This window comes from Nuphar pumila, chromosome 8 (genome assembly GCF_984573655.1).
Source record: "Nuphar pumila chromosome 8, dmNupPumi1.hap1.1, whole genome shotgun sequence".
Taxonomy (NCBI): Eukaryota; Viridiplantae; Streptophyta; class Magnoliopsida; order Nymphaeales; family Nymphaeaceae; genus Nuphar; species Nuphar pumila.
Window position 1 is genome coordinate 29,228,584 of NC_143256.1, and position 23,219 is coordinate 29,251,802.

Below are 23,219 nucleotides of genomic sequence, written 5' to 3' on the forward strand. Positions count from 1 at the left end.
GCTCGGACTGGCACATGCCGGAGGAACCAGGATTGCAATGCATAAGTGTACCCTTCGACTAGAATCAATTCTCCGAGTGCGAAACGAGTCAACCCTCGGTATAGAAAAGCGAGTGCAGCCATGGCTATTGAGAGGTGGCTGGTCTGTCGACTTCCCCATCTCCTTAGAAGCTGAACTATTCTGATATCCATGTAATTCCGTCCATCGGGAAAGAAAGCTAATCCCACCGTGCACAGAACCATCGCGTGCTGAATTCTCTCTCGAGCTGTCCTGGACAATGAGCTGACTTCCACAAATGTCCCATACTGTTTGCAGATTTCGAGCAGGTCCACATATTCGTTTCCATCCTCCTCTATCAATGGCCAAGACTTGCGTCCTGTCATGCGAGCTAAGGCATCCTTAGGGTCCAGACCCTTAACATTAATCAGAAATTGTTTCTCCAATGGATCTCCAGGCTGACCGGCTGGCTCGGGCAATCCCATAATCTTTGAAAATTCATCCATTAGTACTGTCATCTCGCCCCATGGAAACCAGAAGGTAGAAGTGCTCGGATTCCACCGCTCTGCTAGTGCATGGATCAAATTGCCATTGACTGTCTGCTTTCCCACTGCGGACGCCAGTTCTAACCCACAATCGTCCAAGTGGTCCGGAAACATACGAGAGAAATTCTTGAACCATGAGTAGTACCACCGGGGAAAGAAGGATCCGGTGCTGAGGACTCGATGTTCTGGAAGACCTTGTCGCACCTCGTAGGAGATGTGACCCTCAGGGAAGACTGAATCAAGTTGACTGGATGCCATCAGACTGGAAGACATAGAAAATTGGAATAAGACTTGGGAAAATACAGGAATTTTGAAAGAGAATTGCAGGCAGGATAAAATGAAGCAGAAAATTCGAGATCCAGAAGAAAGGAAAGATGGGAAATCACCTGGAGTTTTGAAGAAAATAGAGGAATTTCATGAAAATCGTCCAGGGTTTTAATATTTCATAAAATGGAGTATTTGAAAATCGTCCAGGATTTAAAACATGGACAGTACATGGACATGGATTGGGGAATTTTGAAAATCGTCCAGTATTTTAGAAAATTGGGAAAATAACAAAGAAATGACTATAACACATTCAATTACAACAAGTATGCACATACAGCATTCCCTAAAAGCTGACTCTAGATGCACAAATTTTGAAATGGCTGTAGGACCTTAATCCTAACTCTAAGGTTCAGATCAACTGTATCTAATCCAGTTATGCCTATATACTCAAGCCAAGGCTCGATGTACGTGGCATAAAATCAAATTCTCTGGTTCTAGGTTCAAGTTTTCCAACATCCTTGAGCACCTGCCGATATACGTTGGACTATGGCCCTTGGTACGTGGCAGGGGGGTTTTCACCCAAATAGGTGGCCCAGTTGTGAGGCTCTGTCCCGAACTATGGTTCTGGAAGAGAGCCCAGCAACGTGAAGACCGGGACAATATAGGTAGGGTGATTTTTGAAATATGAGCACATGCAAGAAAACAGAGGGCTCTAAGTCCTAAAGAGATAAATTTTGAAAAATTTGAAGAAGCATACATTGTTTTCATACAGTTCCTAAATTGAGGAGGGTTATATTAGACCTAAGTCTATGTGAGCATGAAAATTTCCTCCTCAATATGGTCCTACCAAACCATACCTAGTTTATATGCATTCCATGTCAGCTGGGTTCAAGCCTAGGCTCCTAGGTTCACATGATAGCATAAATTAAAAGCTGACATTTCATAGAAATCGATTTTGGCAATTTGAACTAAGTAGAGCATTAGATTGATCAGGCGAAGATAGGTCCCATCACGGTCGCCAATCCTGTTATCATCGCAAAAATTTACTTTTGCAAATCAAACTGACCTTTGAAATAGTTTTTGAAAATAACTCACCTCTGTTTTAAAATGCAGGATAATTCCAAAGAATGGGACTCGCCTGTCGGTACGAGGTTCGACCGTTCCTGCCACCTTTAACAGGGGTAATCAAACCAAGGATCAATCTACTGCTCTGCTCTATTCAACTTGTCTAAATCATATTCTAATTTCTAAATGCACATAGAATCAGGCATGTGCTATGAATTTCTAAAAATGCACATTTGAAAACATGATGTTTGCTTCAAAGATTGGAAAATATTTGGAAGATTCTTGGAAAATAAACTCTTTGAAAATTGTGAATTATTTTTGAGATGCTGTATTTGAGAAAGTGAAAATCGATTTCTGAAGAAATATAAGGATTTTGTGAAAATCGATTTTGAGAAATGTGAAATAACTTTGAAAAACTCGATTTTTTTGAATTCAAACTTTGAAATTGAAAATCTAACTTAGAAAATCGAATTTGGAACTTGGGAAATACTTGAAATATCATTTGAAAACTTAGAGTTTTGAGAAAATCGATTTTAGAATAAGACTTAGAAAAATTTGAGAAAATGAACTTCTTTGAATTGAGATTTGAATTGGAATTGGCAAATGCATGAAATGAATGAATATGGATTTGAGAAATACTTTTTGTATTTTTGAGAAATGTAGTGCATTTTTTAAGTTAGCCTAAGATTGTAGGCTAAATGTGGCTAATGTGAAGATCATAAATCTGAGTATCATTCGTATTCTGACTATGGCCATAAATACGAATTCCACCAAGTTTATAAACTTCATAGAAGCTAGTGCATGTGCCATTCGTGTAGACCATGGTGAGTTTGAATATGCATGAATCATCATCCATCACACATTGACATTATTTTAAAAAATAAACTATATGCAATGCTGCCTAAGCTTATTATTCCAAAGTTTAATTATAAATTACATCACTATTGAAATTTAAATACATGAAAAATAAAGTCTTCAATGTACCTGCAAAACTAGAAAACTTTGTTAGTGATGATATGTTGGCTTTTCTAGATTTATCCAACAATATCTAGAAATTACTGGATTTTGCTAGATATAAGCCTTTTTGCCATGATTCCCTTAAATCAAAATGATAAAGTATGAAATAAAATTGAATAAATAAGGAAGATAAGATATGAAATTTCGAAATTGGGATCCAAATGACCAAAATACCCCTAATAACAAGACTATGGCCTTGAAATTAGGGTTTTTAGAAAGATATTTTGATAAAATGCAAGTTTTGAAATTTGAATGGAATAAGCTAAACTAAATATGATGTGACATGATTAAAAATATGGAAATTAGGGTTAGGGATTTCGAAATTGAGGTCAAATGACCAAATTGCCCCCGATAGCAAGACTATGGCCTTGAAATCAAGGTTTTCTGAAATAGATTTTGGTAAAAACTTAGGTTTTATGCACTAAATGAAATCAAATAAGCATCAAATTAAACCTAAAGCATCCTAATATGATTATGAACATGATTAAACCCTAAAAATATATGCTTATGCACGAAAATCCAATAATATCACAAATTTTGTGATTTTTGCAATGTTTTGGAATTCTTCGGGTACCCTGTTTTGCAATTTTATTAATTCAGACATCAAATGGATTACAAAATCTATAAAAATTGGTAACTGCACTTGTTATAACCCTAGTTTTGACTTAGAATTATAAAAATAATTTTTTGACATTAAATTAACCCGAAAATTGCATCAAACCCTAAAAATATGCTATTTTTGACCTAATTTATCAACCAGTTTCAATCCAAGACCCGAACCAGGGGTCAAATCTCCATAAAAATTTATGAAATTTTACAGAGACTAACTAAGAAGAAAAAAAAAAAATTTCCCAATTTACATATCGGAAAAATAATCTCCGGTTAGGGAGAAACCCTTCCGGCAATCTGAGCTAAAATATATCACTTTCAACAGGGATTAAAACGGCTACTTCAGATTTAAAATACAGACATAAATAGCAATCTTAAACAAAAATCTCTGAAATTTTAGTGGTGAACAGTAGACAGAAAAATAGCAATACTCACTATTTACAGATCATGAATCGGATCTGTGGTTTGGGATTTATGATTAACACAAGTCTGATCAGGGTTTTGGTAAACCCTAACGAGTTCTAAATTTAAAAACAGATTCTCTGAAAGCGGAAAAAAATAAACAGTGATAAAAAAATCCGAAAATTTCACAGCACATAGATCTACTCAATGTGAATCCATAGCACTTTACAGATCTAAAATCGGATATAAGATGAGAGAAATATCATAACAGCAAGTTACCTTCTTGATTTTAACCACGATTTTAAAGCTTTAAAAACCCGATTTGATGTCTGATTTTTTTGACAAAGTTCCCGAGATCCAAAACCTCTGATTTTTCTACAGTAACTCAATAACTCATGCATGCATCATATATAAAAAAATTAGAAATAAACAATGAGTACTTCAATCCGAAATAACATTATCTTTACTATTCTAAACCTAAAACACACAGAAATTTAAGAAACTTGAAAAACCATGCATTAACTAATGTAAATCCAGAAAATAAACTATAAAACAGTAAATAAAAATTATTTCTATGCTATATAACGTAAAAAAAACATTAATAAACCATAAAAATAAAATAAAAACAGGGAATCAATGGCTGGAATTTGATATCACCTTTAAAACATAGAATTAACCCATTAAAAGGGTAATTCATGTATTTTATTGGTTAATAATGTAAAGAATCATATTAAAATTAATTCTAATGGATTAAAATCTCTGTAAATCACCCGAAATAGGATTAGATCACCTTTTTGGATCATTCTTGCTGATTCTTGAGGTGAAACCATGGTTGAATCCATGAAATAGGATGTATTAATGGCTAAAATTGATTTAAAACTATTAAAAACATGAAATAAAAGCTAAAAATTAAACAAAATAATTACCTTGAGGTGGCTGCAATGGAGGAAGGGATGGAGAGGAAAGAGAACTCCAAGAATCCCAAGGAGAGCAAGTTGGAAAAATCGACCCCCTATGGCCTTCTATTTATAAAAAAAATTTTAGGTTAAAAATCAAATGTTTTAAAAAAAATTGGACTCTTCTAAGGGGGGCGATTTTTGGGTGGAAAGACCTAACTACTCCTAGCCTAAATTGTCTAAACTAGTGCCTAATTAACCCCTAGACTTTCCTAAAAGATCCCCAAATGTAATGCCACTTGGCATTTTCTACATTTGGCTTTTTAAAACACCTTTAAAAACCTTTTAAAAACACTAGTTTTAAAAACTAACTTTCAAAAATGAATTTTTCAAAATGGTTTTGACTCTTCTAAACCTGTAACACTAACCAAGACATCAACTAACCCTAGTCTAGCCCTGACTGACTCGAATATGGCACCACCCCGAGTGGGCCCTACTTGAGTTTTTTTCAAAAAGCGATTTTAAAACTTGAAATTGAAGGAGTTTTCAAAAGGATTTTTCAAAAGGATTTTTCAAAAGCAATCTTAAAACTAGAATTTTTGAAATGGCATAAGGTTCTAACTGAGTTAGAATTCCTCTTGATATGGTGCCAACTAAGTGGGCTCACATCGAGTTTTGGAAATTTTGAAATAAACACTGAAAATGGCTTTGAAAAGGGGTTAAAATCGATATTTGAACTTCAAGATTTCTGAAAATAGGGTCTCAAGCGAACTGGAACTCCGAGTTAGAGTCCTGAACTCTTAGGACTCTGAGATTTTAAATTTTAGAATTCAAATGTAAAAATTTTTGAAAGATTTTATCAAGAAATGATGAAATAAGTCAGAAAACACAGTCAGGGTTAGACTCCTAACTCGACCGAACTCTAAAATAGAGTCCTGAACTAACTGGACTCTGTAAAATGACCTAAATTTCGAAAACAAACGGAAAAGATTGAAAATGGAAGTAAAACAGACTTCAAAACAGACTCCTGACCGGATTAGGACTCTGAGACAGAGTCCTGATCGGACTGAAACTTTCAAAAATTTGAGAAATTTGATGAATAGAGAAATTCAGAAGCGACGCCATCTCAATGGGTCTCATCTGAGAATTGAAATCGATTGAAATTTGAATTTAACATGAATCCAGATTGTTTTCTGAGAAAATATTTCGAAATATAAAGTCCTGGGGTTGGAAAATGACGGAGTATTGAATAAAAACCCAGGTTTTGAAATTGATTTTTTTGAAATAAAAGCTTTGAAATTCAAATCTGGATTGAATGTTTTGAAAGCTGGAGTGCTGGATCTCAAGAATGAGATGCAATGTCATGCAATGCAATGAGATGGTATGCCGAATGCATGCAATGATATGCAATGACACATGAAATGGACAAACACTGGATGAGGGTGAAAATTTGGGGTGTTTACACATATATGTTAGCACTGTTGTGTCTCAGTACATGTTTACACCATCCTTTTCTATCTTTTCTTGCATATTATTTGTATAAATGTATATAAATCATGCAGTTTGCTCAATCATTATGTATTTAGGCCTATCAAAACATTCATATATCATTCTTTTCACCAATTTATCAATGTAGTTTCTGTAGGTTTTTCTGCAAAATCGTGTGACATTCATCTCACGATTGATAAATGCATTAACCTTCTCCATTATGCCTCTATCTGTGTCATCTTCATTAGTATTTCTAGTCTCTTAGTTACATGTTATGCTTCTCATTTAGATAGGTACACTGGCATTTTAGATATGACCATATGCTTGTTAGCTTTCCGAGATGATGTCGCTTCTTCATACTACTTGTATTAACTTGAAATTTTGCAGGAACGAAGTAAGAAAAGGCCATTCTCCCTTTTTGATGAGAAAGTCTCAATTTTTAAATTCAATTCAACGATGTAATAGCTGGATTATAATAAAAGCTTTGCATTTTCTGCACTAGATTAGAATATATGAGCATATACATCCTCTAGAATTGCTCGTTTCATATCATCTTATCTTTTATTTCAAAATCTCCCAAATGGAAACACGAATGACACATGCACCATTTCATAAGAGGTAATTAATCCTAAGTTGATGATTTACATCAATGACCATAGTCAGGATGTAAACAAAACTTAGTATTTTTATCTTTTATAAAATAACACTGGATCCACACTAGATCCCTTTTCAAAATTCATCATGTTTTCCTTAAATATTTTTCCTCCTTTATTAGGGTTTAATTTAAAATTAATTCAATATATATACCAATGGCCATAGTCAGGGTATATTGAGAGTTAATTTCATTTTGCACTCTATAAAAGCACCAAAAATGTATTTTATTCTTCGCTTGAATTTAAATATAGATTATTATATAATACATTCAATGACCATAGTCAAGAGTGTATTATGTCATTAATCTTATTTACATTCATTTAAAGAATGAAATATGATTTTCAAATCTAATTTCAAAATTTAGATTCATTCATCATCTTGTTGAGAAATTCGGTTTTGATGTCACATAATATGATACACTGTCTCATTTGATTTTATATGATATGATAATATGTTCTCTTGAAATAATGTTATATTATGACTGAATATGTTTTGCCATAAATCTAACGAGTATTTGATGCAAGGATATCTCACCCAATAAGGATGGAGACTTCCTGTTCAAGTACAACTATGGTGCAATCATACTCCTTGAAGAAAAAGCTTGATGAGCCATGCTTTCCTAAAAGTTCAAATGAAGAGATCGGCTACCTCAAGATGAAGACTTTTTTCTTCTGTAGAGTCATATGTAACAGAACCTTCAGGAACTTGCATATTGCATATTACATACTCATTCATAAACACTATATCATAAAAGTATATGATAGTTTCAAAAAGCTTCTTTTTTGAAAACCAATAAGTGTACCTTCTTACAACCTTTTATGAAAAAGATATTTTGTCATATAATAATTGTACCTTCTTACAACCTGTTATGAAAAAGACATTTTGTCATTGTACCTTACAAGACAACATGAAAAAGGAATGTAGGAAAAAGACAAAAACATAAAATCGGCTACATAAGAAAAACAAATAAAATATGTTTTTGAAAAGACTTTAGTTATCTTCTTTAATGAAATGTTTTTTATATAGGAAGAAGACAAAAACATAAAATCGGCTACATAAGAAAAACAAATAAAATATGTTTTTGAAAAGACTTTAGTCATCTTCTTTAATGAAATGTTTTATATAGGAAGAAGACAAAAACATAAAATCGACTACATAAGAAAAATAAATTAAAAATTTTTAAGGACTCTAGTTACCTTTTTCTCATAACCATAGAATGTCGACTTACTTGAAGTCATCATTCTCTCTACAAAGCATTAAATGCCTTCTGTAACAAATCCTTTCTAAATATCCTTCCCAAAGAATGTCGACCTTCTTTTTGGTCCTCATTCTCTCTGGAGACTTTGAAATACACTACATAAAGAATACACTTGACATGACTATGTACAAATAAATATCTCAAAGAACTCATAGTACTTACACTCATTTAAAGTAAAGAAGTACTAATGTACCTCAAATCATTAATTAGAATAAAGACAAAACTACAACCCAACGTTCAAATGTACTATTGTAAGAAATAGACTTTTTACATAAAATATGTATTACCTAAAACACTACAACGACTAGTGTACCCTCTATTTTACTCTTCTGGAAAAAGGCATTCTCGATCTTCTCTAAAAGATATTTTTGAAATGACATAACATTTCATATTTCAAAAAGTTACAATTCCAAAATGTAACGACTACTTTTTATAAGCTATATAAACACACACACACATAAACTATTCAAACAAGAGGAATGGAATAGACGTGTGAGCTTACAAAGAGAAAAAGTTATATTCGTGATTTGAAAAGAGAGCCTTGAAAAAGAAAGAGAAAAAGAAAAAGGAAGAAAAGAGAAAAAGTCAAGTCCAGCTCTTTCACAAAGAGTATCCTCTGAGTGACAAATAGAACATTCTTAGAATCCTTCATTCGTGCATTCATATTATTCTGAAGGTTCTATAGGAAGTATTGTAACTCTGTTATTCACTGTATTCCTTCTTTGTTTAAAGAAGTAGACCTCTGTGAAAGAGGGTGTTGCCCTTCTCTGTTGAGAGAAGCAGACCTCTTGGGAAGAGGGTGTGCCCCTTCTCTGTTGAGAGAAGAAGACCTCTTGGGAAGAGGGTGTTGTACTATTTATCCGGTAACTCGGATGTTATAGTGGAATCTCAAGTGGTTTGCTTGGGGACTGGATGTAGGTCTGGATATTGACTGAACCAGTATAACTTCTGTGTTTTATGTGTTGTGCCTTATTGCTTAATTATTTTATTTTATCGATCATTATCATATTTCACTATTCACCCCCCCTCTAGTGGAATTTCATTTGGTATCAGAGCAGGTTTGCTGGTTTCGACGTAACAAGTCTTCCAGCACAAATGGCATCTACCTCTTATGCTCGTGATATTGAAGGTCAACACGCATATCGTCCTCCCTTCTTCAATGGCTCCAACTATGGATATTGGAAGTGCAGAATGGCTATCTTTCTCAAATCCATAGACTTTGTTGTATGGAAAATTGTTGAGCATCCATACACATCTCCATCCGCAGACTATAACTTATGGTCTGATGAAGAAAAGAAAATAGCAAACCTAAATGCAAAGGCTATGAATGCCTTATATTGTGCCATTGATCAAAATGAATTCAACAGAATATCTATATGTGAATCTGCATATGACATTTGGCATTCTTTGGAGGTTATTCATGAAGGAACCAACAAAGTTAAAGAAGCCAAAATATCATCTCTTGTTAGAAAATATGAGTTGTTCAAAATGAACAAAGATGAACCCATCACAGAGATGTTTACCAGATTCACCAACATCACCAATGATCTGAAATCTCTGGGTGTAACATATTCCCAGACTGAAAAGGTGAAGAAAATCTTGAGATCTCTCACAACTGATTGGGAGAAAAAGACCACTGCTATTGAAGAAGCTCAAGATTTATCTAAGCTTACATTGGACGACTTAATAGGCAATCTTATGGCCTATGAAGTCCACATGAAAGAAAGAAGGGAAGAAGAGCAACCAGTAAAGAAAACTCTAGCTTTCCCAGCCCTATCTGAGAATGAAGACTCAGATAAAGAATCAGAAATTGCGCTACTTACCAGAAAATTCCAGCGCTTCATGAGAAGGAACCGGCTTCCAAACAGGCACAAGGAAAGAAAAGATCTTAAAGAAGATTCCATGTGCTTTCAATGTAATAAGCCAGGCCACTTAAAACATGACTGTCCCCTTCTCAAAAGAAAGTCCAAGACTGAGGAACCAAAGAAGAGGTTCTTCAAGAAAAAGGCTCCGCATGCTCAATGGGATGATTCAGAACCATCCACTAGTGAAGGGTCAAGTGATGATGAAGCCGAAACTGCAAATATGTGCTTCATGGCAAACGAAAGTTCGGTAAGTGAAATCTCTGATTTTTCCTTTGAAGAACTTCTAGATGCTTTTCAAGAACTATTTGAAGAATCTAGAAAATTGAGTTTCAAAAATAAAGCTTTAAAATCTGAAAATTTAGAGCTTTCTCAAGAGAATGAAAAACTCAGCAGTGAAAATTCTGAGTTGAAAAAGAAAAATCTTTTGCTTATATCTGAAATTTCTTCTACTAGCTCCAAAACTAAAGATATGCAAGTAGAAATTTCAGAGCTAAAAAGTAAAACTGAGAACCTCATGAAAACGGTTTTCAAGTTTACTAAAGGTAAAGAGAACTTGGATAAACTCTTATCCTCTCAGAAGGTCTCCTTTTACAAGAATGGGATTGGCTATTCTCATTTCAAAAAACCTTCTTGTATAAATCAAAAGACCACGTTTGTGAAAAGTTCATCCGAACCAAATAAGGAGTATTATATTGATAATCTTTTTAACTCCTCTAAAGAGATAGACAAACCCAAATCCAAATGGATATGGGTTCCAAAGTCTAACAAAAAAGGACCCGATTGGGTACCAAAAAGAAGATTTACTTAATGTTTTGCAGGCTCCAAAGAAGAAGAACAGATGGATACTAGATAGTGGATGTTCAAAGCACATGACAGGACATCCAGACCTTTTTGCTGTTCTTCATCACAAAGAAGGAGGAACCGTCACCTTTGGAGATAACAACAAAGGTTTGATAATTGGTATTGGAAATATTGGTAACATAGACAAACCTCTTATCAAAGACGTTCTCCTTGTTAAAGGCTTAAAACATAACCTACTAAGTATCAGTCAAATGTGTGACACAGGTTATAATGTTAGCTTTAATCATGATGCATGCCTCATAGCTGACACAAATGAAAACATCATCTTAAAAGGTATAAGAAAGAATAATATATATGAACTATACCTAGAAAACATCACAGAACATTGTCTCATAGCTAATAATGACACTCGACATCTATGGCACATGAGAATGGGCCATGTCAATTCAAAATACATGTCCAAACTAGCTAAAAATAAATTAGTACGTGGGTTACCCAACATATCTTTTAAAAAAGATTATTTTTGTGATGCATGTCAATTAGGAAAATTGTCAAAATCTTCTTTCAAATCAAAAAATGTCATCTCAAGTAAAAGACCTTTAGAGCTTCTCCACCTGGACCTTTTTGGTCCTTCTAGGGTAGCTAGCCTTAATCATAATAGATATGCTTTTGTCATTGTAGATGATTACTCAAGATTTACTTGGGTAATATTTTTGAAAAACAAAAGTGACACGTTTTGTCAGTTTGAAATCTTATGTAAAAAATTACAAAACGAAAAATCATGTTCTATTGTTAAAATCCGTAGTGACCATGGAGGAGAATTTGAAAATGAACTCTTTGAAAATTTTTGTAACTTGCATGGTATTTCTCATAACTTTGCCTTCCCTAGAGCTGCACCTCAAAATGGTGTAGTAGAAAGAAAGAATAGAACCCTTCAGGAATTTGCCAGGACTATGCTCCAACACAATAATCTTGCAAAATCTTTTTGGGCAGAAGCTGTTAATACTGCATGCTACATAACAAATAGAGTTCTCATTAGACCCTTATTAAATAAAACTCCCTATGAACTATTCTATGATAGAACTCCAAGAATAGACTACTTCAAAGTCTTTGGATGTAAATGCTTTATCCTAAACACAAAAGATAGCCTGGATAAGTTTGATGCTAAATCTGTTGAAGGCATATTCTTAGGATATTCAAGTCATAGTAAAGCATACAGAGTTTTCAATAAGTGTCATAATACTATTGAAGAATCTATGCATGTTAGTTTTTGTGAATCTATTGATCAATCTGTTCATATACAAACTAATGATGATGATGTTGAAAGTACAGATTTATTTTTAGATAACACAGCTAAGTCTAATGAAGATGATCACCAAAGAACCGTTGTCGATATCAAAGATCATCCTCAAAAGCAGATTTTAGGAGAACTAACAAAGGGGGTTCAAACTAGAGCTCAGCTAGAACGGATTACAAACATGGCATTCATTTCTCAACTTGAACCAAAGAAGATTGATGAAGCCATCATTGATAAGTTTTGGATGCTAGCCATGACTGAAGAACTGAATCAATTTCAAAGAAATGACGTTTGGGATCTTGTACCGAGACCAAAGGATTATCCAATCATTGGGACAAGATGGATCTTCAGAAACAAGCTAGACGAAACAGGTAATGTTATAAGAAACAAGGCCAGACTAGTAGCTCAAGGATACAACCAGGAGGAAGGTATTGACTTTGATGAAACATTTGCTCCTGTTGCTAGACTTGAATCTATTAGAATGCTCTTAGCATATGCAAGCTATATGGATTTCAAATTATTTCAAATGGATGTTAAAAGTGCTTTCTTAAATGGTTTTATAGATGAAGAAGTCTATGTAAAACAACCTCTAGGATTTGAAAATGAACAATACCCAGATCATGTTTTTAAACTCAAACGTGCTTTGTATGGTTTAAAACAAGCACCTCGTGCTTGGTACGAAAGACTTAAAACCTTTTTATTGAAAACTGGTTTTTCTGTTGGCAAAGCAGATTCTACACTATTTGTCAAAGTAGTGAATAATCATACCCTAATTGTTCAAATCTATGTCAACGACATCATCTTTGGATCTTCTAACAGCACTCTCTGTGAAGATTTTTCTAAGTCCATGCAGAAGGAATTCGAAATGAGTATGATGGGAGAACTCACCTACTTTCTTGGACTGCATATTAAGCAAACCAAGGATGGAGTTTTCATCAATCAATCTAAGTATGCTCGTGAACTTCTGAAGCGGTTCAACATGAACTCAACTGCTTCAAGAACTACTCCTATGAGCACTACTACTGTGTTGGACAAAGATGAAGATGGTAAGATTGTTGATACAAAGGTATACCGAGGTATGATAGGATCACTTCTTTATTTAACTGCTAGCCGTCCAGATATAATGTTTAGTGTTTGCTTGTGTGCTAGATTTCAGTCAAATCCAAAAGAATCACATCTTAAAGCTGTAAAAAGAATAATGAGATATTTAAAAGACACAGTTGATTTTGGATTATTCTATTCAAAATCCTCTACATTTGATCTAATCTCATACAGTGATGCTGACTTTGCTGGAAGTAAATCTGACAGAAAAAGCACAAGTGGAACATGTCACATGCTAGGGCACTCACTAGTATCATGGTTTAGTAAGAAACAAAATTGTGTATCATTATCAACTACTGAAGCCGAATACATTGCTGCTAGCCTAGCTTGTACTCAAGTCATCTGGATGAAACAAACTTTAAAAGATTTTGGTTTAAATTTTGAAAATACAACTATTTTCTGTGATAATACGAGTGCTATAAACCTATCTAAGAATCCTATTTTACACTCACGAACTAAGCACATTCAAATAAGACACCACTTCTTAAGAGAACAAGTCTTAAACAACATAATTAAACTAGAATTCATACCCACTAATCAACAGTTAGCAGACATATTCACTAAACCATTAAAACATGAAGACTTCACACGAATTAGAAGAGAACTAGGAATATGCAAACTAAGTGACTTATAAATTAATCACACTTATTATTATACTTCTTATTAGTCTTGTTTCAATCTTATTTTAAATTTCTTTCCTTCTTATCGATTTTAGTTAGTCAAACTAAGTTTCCATATTCACGTATTCTTATAAGACTCATTCTTTATGTCATTTAACTTGTCATCTTTCAAGTACACATCCATTATAACTCCTTGTCCTATCTCCTTTCTCTCATATCCATAAGAACTAATTATATTAACAGCCATCATAACAATGTTCACATCACTCTACAACTTTATTATTTTTGTCCTTTTATAAAAACTTTTCTTACGATAAATGGTCCTACTTAGTTTATGAGAACTTATTACTCTTCATTAGTTAAAATCAAATGACTATTTAGTTCTTTTAAGGGATCTAGTTGCTATATTCTCACGTAAATTATTTTTTACTATATCATATGTTATATCATAGCCCTACAAACTCTCTATTATCATCTCTTTCATATACATATTAAGCCTCCATTCTTGTCAACTCTTGTTTTAAACTAACCTTGTCGAGTTTCTTTAAGAATATAAATAATAATTCATATCAATCATAACCTCACGTCTTTCATCAACCTTTTCTATTACTTCTTTATCCTTCACAAAAATCCATATATGTCATCTCACCTCTCTCTATGACAACTCACATTTATTACTCTTCATTCATAAATATTTCTTTGTCTCCTTATTTCATCTCTCGAATACGTTTTTTTTTATACATTTTTTGAATTCGACTCCTACATGTCTATTCTTATTTCAATTCTTATATATTTTTTTAACTCTTGCTCCTTTTTGTCTCATCATCTCTCTCACCACTAGTCTAAGTCCAAATATGTCCTTCTCATATCCACGTATACTCTTAAAAAAAAAAAAAACAAAAACAAAAAAAAATTATTACAAATATTAATCATAAATTTTTTTTAAATGTCATATCACATGATCACCCTATGACCTTTCTTTCCATCCGTGACCTTGTATCTCTCTTATTATATATCTCTCTAAAATCGAGAACCTTTATGTATTCTATCTTTACTTTATGTCATATCTCAATCAAGTAAATGTTGTCCTTTATTTTCTTTCTCTCCTCTCTAGATATCCACATCATCTTTTTTTTATGTCTTTAACTCTCCATTCACGAATTTAGAATCCCTTCACATAGAATAACAAGTTGTTTGTCTTGTTAGGCCATTATTCTCAAAGATCAATCATTTTGTTATTCAACATGACACCCCATACTCTATTAATGGGTTCTCTCACTAGTCGATAAACTCACCCATAGTAAAATCTATATATTTCAATAACTATGTCCTCCTCAATCTAATATAATACACTATCCTCAAACATTGATTTGATTTGTCATTCACAAGTCTATTAACTTACTCCTCACGGATTTCCTTATTTGACTAAAATCTAAAAATTACTCACTTCCAATGTCATTCATTTCATATCAACAATTATTTTCTTCCTTCTATTTAATCAATTGGTTCATCTCTTACCATTTCATTCGATCTTTTCTATCCTTATACAAATTTTCTCTCGGTTCTAGCTCCTTTCTCTCCTAGTGCTTTATTTTCAAGACACTCGAAAATGGCTTCCTCTTCTACCAATGTGATCACCTCCGCCGATCTAAGGTATCATGATTTGTTTCACACCTACACCTCACTCTGCTCTCGCCCCATTCATGAAGGAAAATTGATCAACTTTGACGACTTCATGTTCTTCGACTTAGACACCTATCTCCCCGAACTCAAACCTCTCATAGGATCTTCATCCCCAACCGCCTATTATCCTGAACTAGTTCGACTGTTTTATACCAACTTCTCTTCTGATCATGAACAAACCTCAATCACCAGCAAAGTCCGAGGACAACTGATGATTTTCAATGCTTCCGACCTAGGTAGAATTCTAAATCTACCTTCCACCGGTACCGACCTTAACGCCATAGTACCAATCGACCGATCGGTACTTCGAAAAATACTTCTCTGCACCAACTGCTACCAACTTCCGTGGCACATGAGGAATCTCCAACCTCAATCTCAGCTACTTGCCCAGATTCTTCTCCACAACCTCTATCCCAAGCATCCCCGCCAGGGATTAGTTCCTCGAAAAATCTCTCTTCTTATCTACGCAATCCTTTCTTCTCTTCCGATAAATTGGTCATCCATTATTTTCGACCTCTTTATTCGTTATTAGAAATTTGAGCCTCTTCTTTTTGGGTGTTTTATCACTCCCATTTTCAACTACTTTCAAGTACCACTTCACAACGAAGTCATCCTCCGACCCTCTCTCGTCCTCGATGCTACCACCTTCAATCTAAGGTCCCTGCACATGCCCGGCTCTGATGAAGCAGATCCAATATCCTCCTTCAATTACTTTTCTGCTATGATGGATATCGAGCAAACTCAAGATCGAATCCTTCGTAATCAAGCCCTGTTGCAGCAGACTTGCAAGCGGAATCGTGCCAACCGGACACCTTCTCCACCTTCGAGATAGACGCATTTTTATATTTAGTTTGTAATAACTTTTAAATTACTTTTTGGTCTGTAATAAATTTTTTTTACTCTGATCCCTCCTTTTTGTCCATGACAAAGGGGGAGAAAACCTGTCTCCATTATTGGAGAAACATTCTCTCTTTACATTATTTCACTTTTTTATCATATTATTATGTCTATGCATAATGTCTTTTTGACAAGGGGAGCATATTTTGTCATCATCAAAAAGGGGGAGAATGTTGAGAAATTCGGTTTTGATGTCACATAATATGATACACTGTCTCATTTGATTTTATATGATATGATAATATGTTCTCTTAAAATAATGTTATATTATGACTGAATATGTTTTGCCATAAATCTAACGAGTATTTGATGCAAGGATATCTCACCCAATAAGGATGGAGACTTCCTGTTCAAGTACAACTATGGTGCAATCATACTCCTTGAAGAAAAAGCTTGATGAGCCATGCTTTCCTAAAAGTTCAAATGAAGAGATCGGCTACCTCAAGATGAAGACTTTTTTCTTCTGTAGAGTCATATGTAACAGAACCTTCAGGAACTTGCATATTGCATATTACATACTCATTCATAAACACTATATCATAAAAGTATACGATAGTTTCAAAAAGCTTCTTTTTTGAAAACCAATAAGTGTACCTTCTTAAAACCTTTTATGAAAAAGATATTTTGTCATATAATAATTGTACCTTCTTACAACCTGTTATGAAAAAGACATTTTGTCATTGTACCTTACAAGACAACATGAAAAAGGAATGTAGGAAAAAGACAAAAACATAAAATCGGCTACATAAGAAAAACAAATAAAATATGTTTTTGAAAAGACTTTAGTTATCTTCTTTAATGAAATGTTTTTTATATAGGAAGAAGACAAAAACATAAAATCAGCTACATAAGAAAAACAAATAAAATATGTTTTTGAAAAGACTTTAGTCATCTTCTTTAATGAAATGTTTTATATAGGAAGAAGACAAAAACATAAAATCGACTACATAAGAAAAATAAATTAAAAATTTTTAAGGACTCTAGTTACCTTTTTCTCATAACCATAGAATGTCGACTTACTTGAAGTCATCATTCTCTCTACAAAGCATTAAATACCTTATGTAACAAATCCTTTCTAAATATCCTTCCCAAAGAATGTCGACCTTCTTTTTGGTCCTCATTCTCTCTGGAGACTTTGAAATACACTACATAAAGAATACACTTGACATGACTATGTACAAATAAATATCTCAAAGCACTCATAGTACTTACACTCATTTAAAGTAAAGAAGTACTAATGTACCTCAAATCATTAATTAGAATAAAGACAAAACTACAACCCAACGTTCAAATGTACTATTGTAAGAAATAGACTTTTTACATAAAATATGTATTACCTAAAACACTACAACGACTAGTGTACCCTCTATTTTACTCTTCTGGAAAAAGGCATTCTCGATCTTCTCTAAAAGATATTTTTGAAATGACATAACATTTCATATTTCAAAAAGTTACAATTCCAAAATGTAACGACTACTTTTTATAAGCTATATAAACACACACACATAAACTATTCAAACAAGAGGAATGGAATAGACGTGTGAGCTTACAAAGAGAAAAAGTTATATTCGTGATTTGAAAAGAGAGCCTTGAAAAAGAAAGAGAAAAAGAAAAAGGAAGAAAAGAGAAAAAGTCAAGTCCAGCTCTTTGACAAAGAGTATCCTCTGAGTGACAAATAGAACATTCTTAGAATCCTTCATTCGTGCATTCATATTATTCTGAAGGTTCTATAGGAAGTATTGTAACTCTGTTATTCACTGTATTCCTTCTTTGTTTAAAGAAGTAGACCTCTGTGAAAGATGGTGTTGCCCTTCTCTGTTGAGAGAAGAAGACCTCTTGGGAAGAGGGTGTGCCCCTTCTCTGTTGAGAGAAGAAGACCTCTTGGGAAGAGGGTGTTGTACTATTTATCCGGTAACTCGGATGTTATAGTGGAATCTCAAGTGGTTTGCTTGGGGACTGGATGTAGGTCTGGATATTGACCGAACCAGTATAACTTCTGTGTTTTATGTGTTGTGCCTTATTGCTTAATTATTTTATTTTATCGATCATTATCATATTTCACTATTCACCCCCCCTCTAGTGGAATTTCACATCTAGGATAGAATTGCATCATATTTTCAAAAAATCTTTTTCAAAAATCCAAGTGATTTTGAACCTCTTTTTCTTCAATTTCTATTTCAACTCATCAATTCTATTTTCAAAGTCCAAATTGACTTTGAACTTTCAAATTCATTTTATATTCAAAGATCCAATCCGAATTCAAAGTTCAATTTAACTTTGAAATTCTTGATTCATTTTTCTAAATTCCAAATTCAAGTTTTCAAATTCAAAATCCAATTTGACTTTGAATTCCATTTGTATACTCAAAATTCAATTCTCAAATCAAACTCCAAATTCATTGTCGAGATTCGAATTCAAACTCAAATTCAATTTGATATCTCAAAATTCCATTTTCAAAGTTCAATTCAACTTTGAAACCTCTGATTCATCTTCTGATTTCAAATTCAAAATCAAGTTTACCTTCTTATCTTCAAATTCAAAATCAAAGTTTGAGATTAATTCTGAATCTCAAAATCCGACCCTTCTTAAATTTTAAATTCAATCTAGGTTTTCAAAACCCAGATCCATCTTCAAAAAGTCCCATTTAGATTTTCAGAACCCAAATCCAAAGTTAGATCCTAATCCCAACTTGGATCCTGACTTTCAAGTACAATCTCTACTCTTGGATCTCGGACTCCAGATCCAATCCCCATTTAGGATTCTAGATCCAGAGTCCAACTTAACCTTGGATCTCAGACTTCAGATTCAATTCCATTTTAGGATCCAGAATCCAATTCGATTTTGGATCTCAGACTTCAGATCCAATTCCATTTTAGGATCTCAGATCTCATATCTCAGATCCAAATTCCATTTAGGATCCAGAATTAAATTCCATCTTGGATTTCAAATCTATTTTAGGATCCAAACTTTGGATTCAAATTTCACCCTGATTTCAAGTTTTAAATTCAATTCCATTTCAAATTTCATCTCTAAGTTCAAAGTCCATCTTCTGACTTTAAAATTTCCTTCCCTTTTCCCTTTTTTTTCAAATCATTCTTTCTAAATTCAAAGATTTATTTTCCCAGCTCTGATTATTTCAAAGACTTAGAACTTCAAATCCTTGATCTATCTCAAGTTCTAAGTTAGATTCAATCATTTCTTCACTCCATTATCAAGTTCATCTCAGAAACCCTTGGGAATTTTCAAATCATTTTAAAAAAGAGCATACATCCTTGCATTGCATAAGCATGATTCTTTGTGTATTTAGACTTAGGATAAGTTCTTAGATAAATATTTAGGCAAAGCAAAAAGGCATAAATTCGATCCTTGGTTCGATTACCCCTGGTAAAGGCGCCAGGAACGGTCGAACCTCGTACCGACGAGCGAATCCCGTCTCTCCATTTTCCCGCAATATATTTCAAAATGGAGACGAGTAATTTTCTAAATATTTTCAAATTAAGGTCAAGTGAGACCCCGCAAAAGAGTTCCTCTCTCTCTTCTCTTCTTTCTTTTCTCTTCTCTCTTTCTTTTCTGTCTTCTATTTTCTCCCTTCAAAAAGGAGGAAATTGAGGTTGGAAAAGGAAAAAGAGAAGGAAGAGAGAGAAACCACAAGAGAGGAAATTTTTTGCGATGATCACAGTTTTGGCGACCGTGATGGGACCTCGTCTTCGTCCGGTTGAATCTATGCCTTTGCTTTGCTTTAATATTTTTCTAAGTCTTTATTCTACAAATGTCAGCTTCATTTTTCATGCAAACCTTAAGAGCCTAGACTCTGTCCTAAAGCTGACATCATTGCATATAAGATCTAAGTATGGTTTGGTAGGATCATATTGAGGAGATTATTCCATGTTCACATTAGACTTAGGTCTAAAATACAACTCTCCTCAATTCTAGGGATTGATTGCAAACAATGTATGCAAGTGTATGCTTCTTTTCATTTAAATCTATCTCTTTTAGGACTTACATTAGAGATTTCTGGTTTTATTGCATGTTGATCATGTTTTTAAAAACATCCCTACCTATATTGTCCTGGTCTTCACGTTGCTGGGCTGTCTCACTGAACCATAGTTCTGGAGAGAGCCTCACAACTGAACCACTTATTTGGGTTTGCGCCCCCCTACCACGTACCTAAGGGCCATAGTCCGGGGTATATCGGTAGGTGCTCAAGGATGTTGGGAAACCATTACCTTAGAACCGGAGAAATACTTCTATGCCACGTACTTCGAGCTTCGGCTTGAGTATATCGGCGTATCTTGATTGGAATCAGATGATTTAAATCTTAGAGTTAGGATTAAGGTCCTATCAGCCATTTCAAAAATTGCATATAGAGTCAGCCTTAGGGACTGCTGTTTGTACATCTTTGCTTGTATATCTGTGATTGTATGATACTTTATATCTTCCTTATGTTTTCCAAAACCCTGGGTATATATTTTAAAATTTCCCCTTTGTTTTTAAAACCCAGGTGTATTTTTCTTTCTCTTCTTCTTCTAAATTTCTTCAAAATTCTTCTGATCCTGCCTGCAAGTTCTTCAAATTTTAAATCTCTACCATTTATTCTCAAAATTTCATTTTCCTTCTTATCTTTTTTATGATTTTATATTCTTGTTTATATTTTTCATAAAATCTATTTCCGTCAAGAGATATCCTTTTCAAAATAGCATTTTCTTCGTGTTTTAAGTTGGTTACTCTCCCTCGTAGAGTAAACAACGCAATTGTCACAAATTTTGTGGCAACTGAATCCTTAGTAATGGGATACAATTTTTTTAACCTAATCCTTCCTCTTGTCAAAAATTCTCAAAAAGTTTCTTCGGTCTAAAAACCTCCACTTTCTTCTATAGAGAACACTGATATTCAAAAATGGTTCAGACAAGAGCAGGAAAAGAAACAGTTCCTCAACTCAGTGACAGTGAGGCAGAAGGGATGAACTCTCCTAAGACGGTCAGGGGACAGGGTCAGAACAAAGGAGATGACATTGACTCCGCTATGTATGGTATGTTCCAAAAGATGATGGCAAGAATGATGTCGGAGCAAGCCGAGGCCAAGCTGAAAGAGGCAGTTCCTAAAAGCAAGCTGAGGAAGAAGCCTGTAAAAAAGCAAGCCAGAATCATCAGAAAGAAGGTGCAGCCAGACACCGCTTCTGAGGAATCAGAGTCAGTCGAGGAAGAGTTAGAAGAGGAAGAGCAGATTGTCTACAAACAGAATCCTCCGAGGCAGTCCATAAAAATAGCTGCAGAAGAGCCCGAATCCGTCAACAAACCTAAGTCTGGGACTCCAGCATAGGTCCCGATGAGCAAACAAATGAAGGAGATGAATCGAGCAATCAAGGACATTCAAGCCAAGGGTAAGGGCAAGCAGACTTACACTGGCGAGGATTTTTACGATGGTCTAGATGGGGACGATAACCTGAAGAATCTTTCTCGCAAGTTTCTCAAATTTGACGGGACTGGCAACCCTAAAGCCCACTTAGCCACCTTTTATGCAAAATGTTATCGTTTCAGAAAAGACAACAGGGCTCTGTTCATCTGTTTTCCCCGCAGTCTAGAGGGTGTAGCAGCCAGATGGTATGCCGACCACATCAATTCTATCGAACTACGAGAGTTCGATAAGGTAGTCAATTTGTTCATTGAGCGTTTCCTATTTAACACTGAAGCTTCACCTACATTAAATCATCTTTACAACCTGAAGCAAGGTGAGACTAAAAGAGCAGGAGATTTCATTCACAGGTGGATAAGCACCTGTAATAAGATGAAGGTACCCATTCCAGAGGAGCACGCATTGCAAGTAATCCTCAACAATTTCTCTCAGCCCATTAGGAGCCTCATCACCACTTCCCCGGCTAAATCCTTCATCAAATTGATTGAGCGAGCCGATTGGCTCGAAGCGAGAATAGAAAGCAGACTTTACGAGGGCACGCCTCTAGTCAAGAATATCCAAAACCAGAAAAAGAAGGCGCAATTCACTCATTCAGTTGAGGCCTCCAGCAATAGTCTTGGCAGTAGTAGCAAAGGAAACAAGAACAACAATGGCAGTGGCCCGAGAATAGATCAGAGTAAGGGGCAGAAGGAGAGATCTTATAAGAACAATGACAAACCGCTTCCAATTGGCCTTCAGCAAAAGGGTGATCTTCAAGAGAAGCCCAAGTATATCAAGTGGGAGAAAGATCGAGTCTTCACCCCGTTAGCTCAAAGTTTAGAAGTGATTATGAATTACCTTTTAAAGCATGGGATGATCAAACTCCCTAAAATCGCAGATCCTCCCGTAATGTTGGGAAAATTCAAAGACCAATTTTGCAAGTACCATAGGGCAACAGGGCACGACGCAGAACACTGCTTCGTCCTCAAGCATATGATACAAGACTGCATTGACAAAAGTGAGCTTATAGAGGATGAGGAAGAAGAACGCCCAACAGTCCTGACAGAACCATTTCCAGATCACTCCAAGCATTGAGGATGCCCAAGTTTTTCTGCACTGTCATTTCCTTTTGTTAGTCGTCTTGTAGGGGCAAGTCAGCCCAGCCTTTTATGAATCTTTTTCTTTCAAAGTTTTTGTAAATATTCAGTCTTGTTATCGAACCTTTGCTCATCAATGAAATGTCGATTTTCTTTTTATCTTTTTACTTCCTTCTTTTGCCATGCTGGGGCATTTAAATTCCTGTTCTTTTTAGAATGCAGGAAAATTCTGACATCATTCGTGAGAGAAATGATATTACCTATGAGGG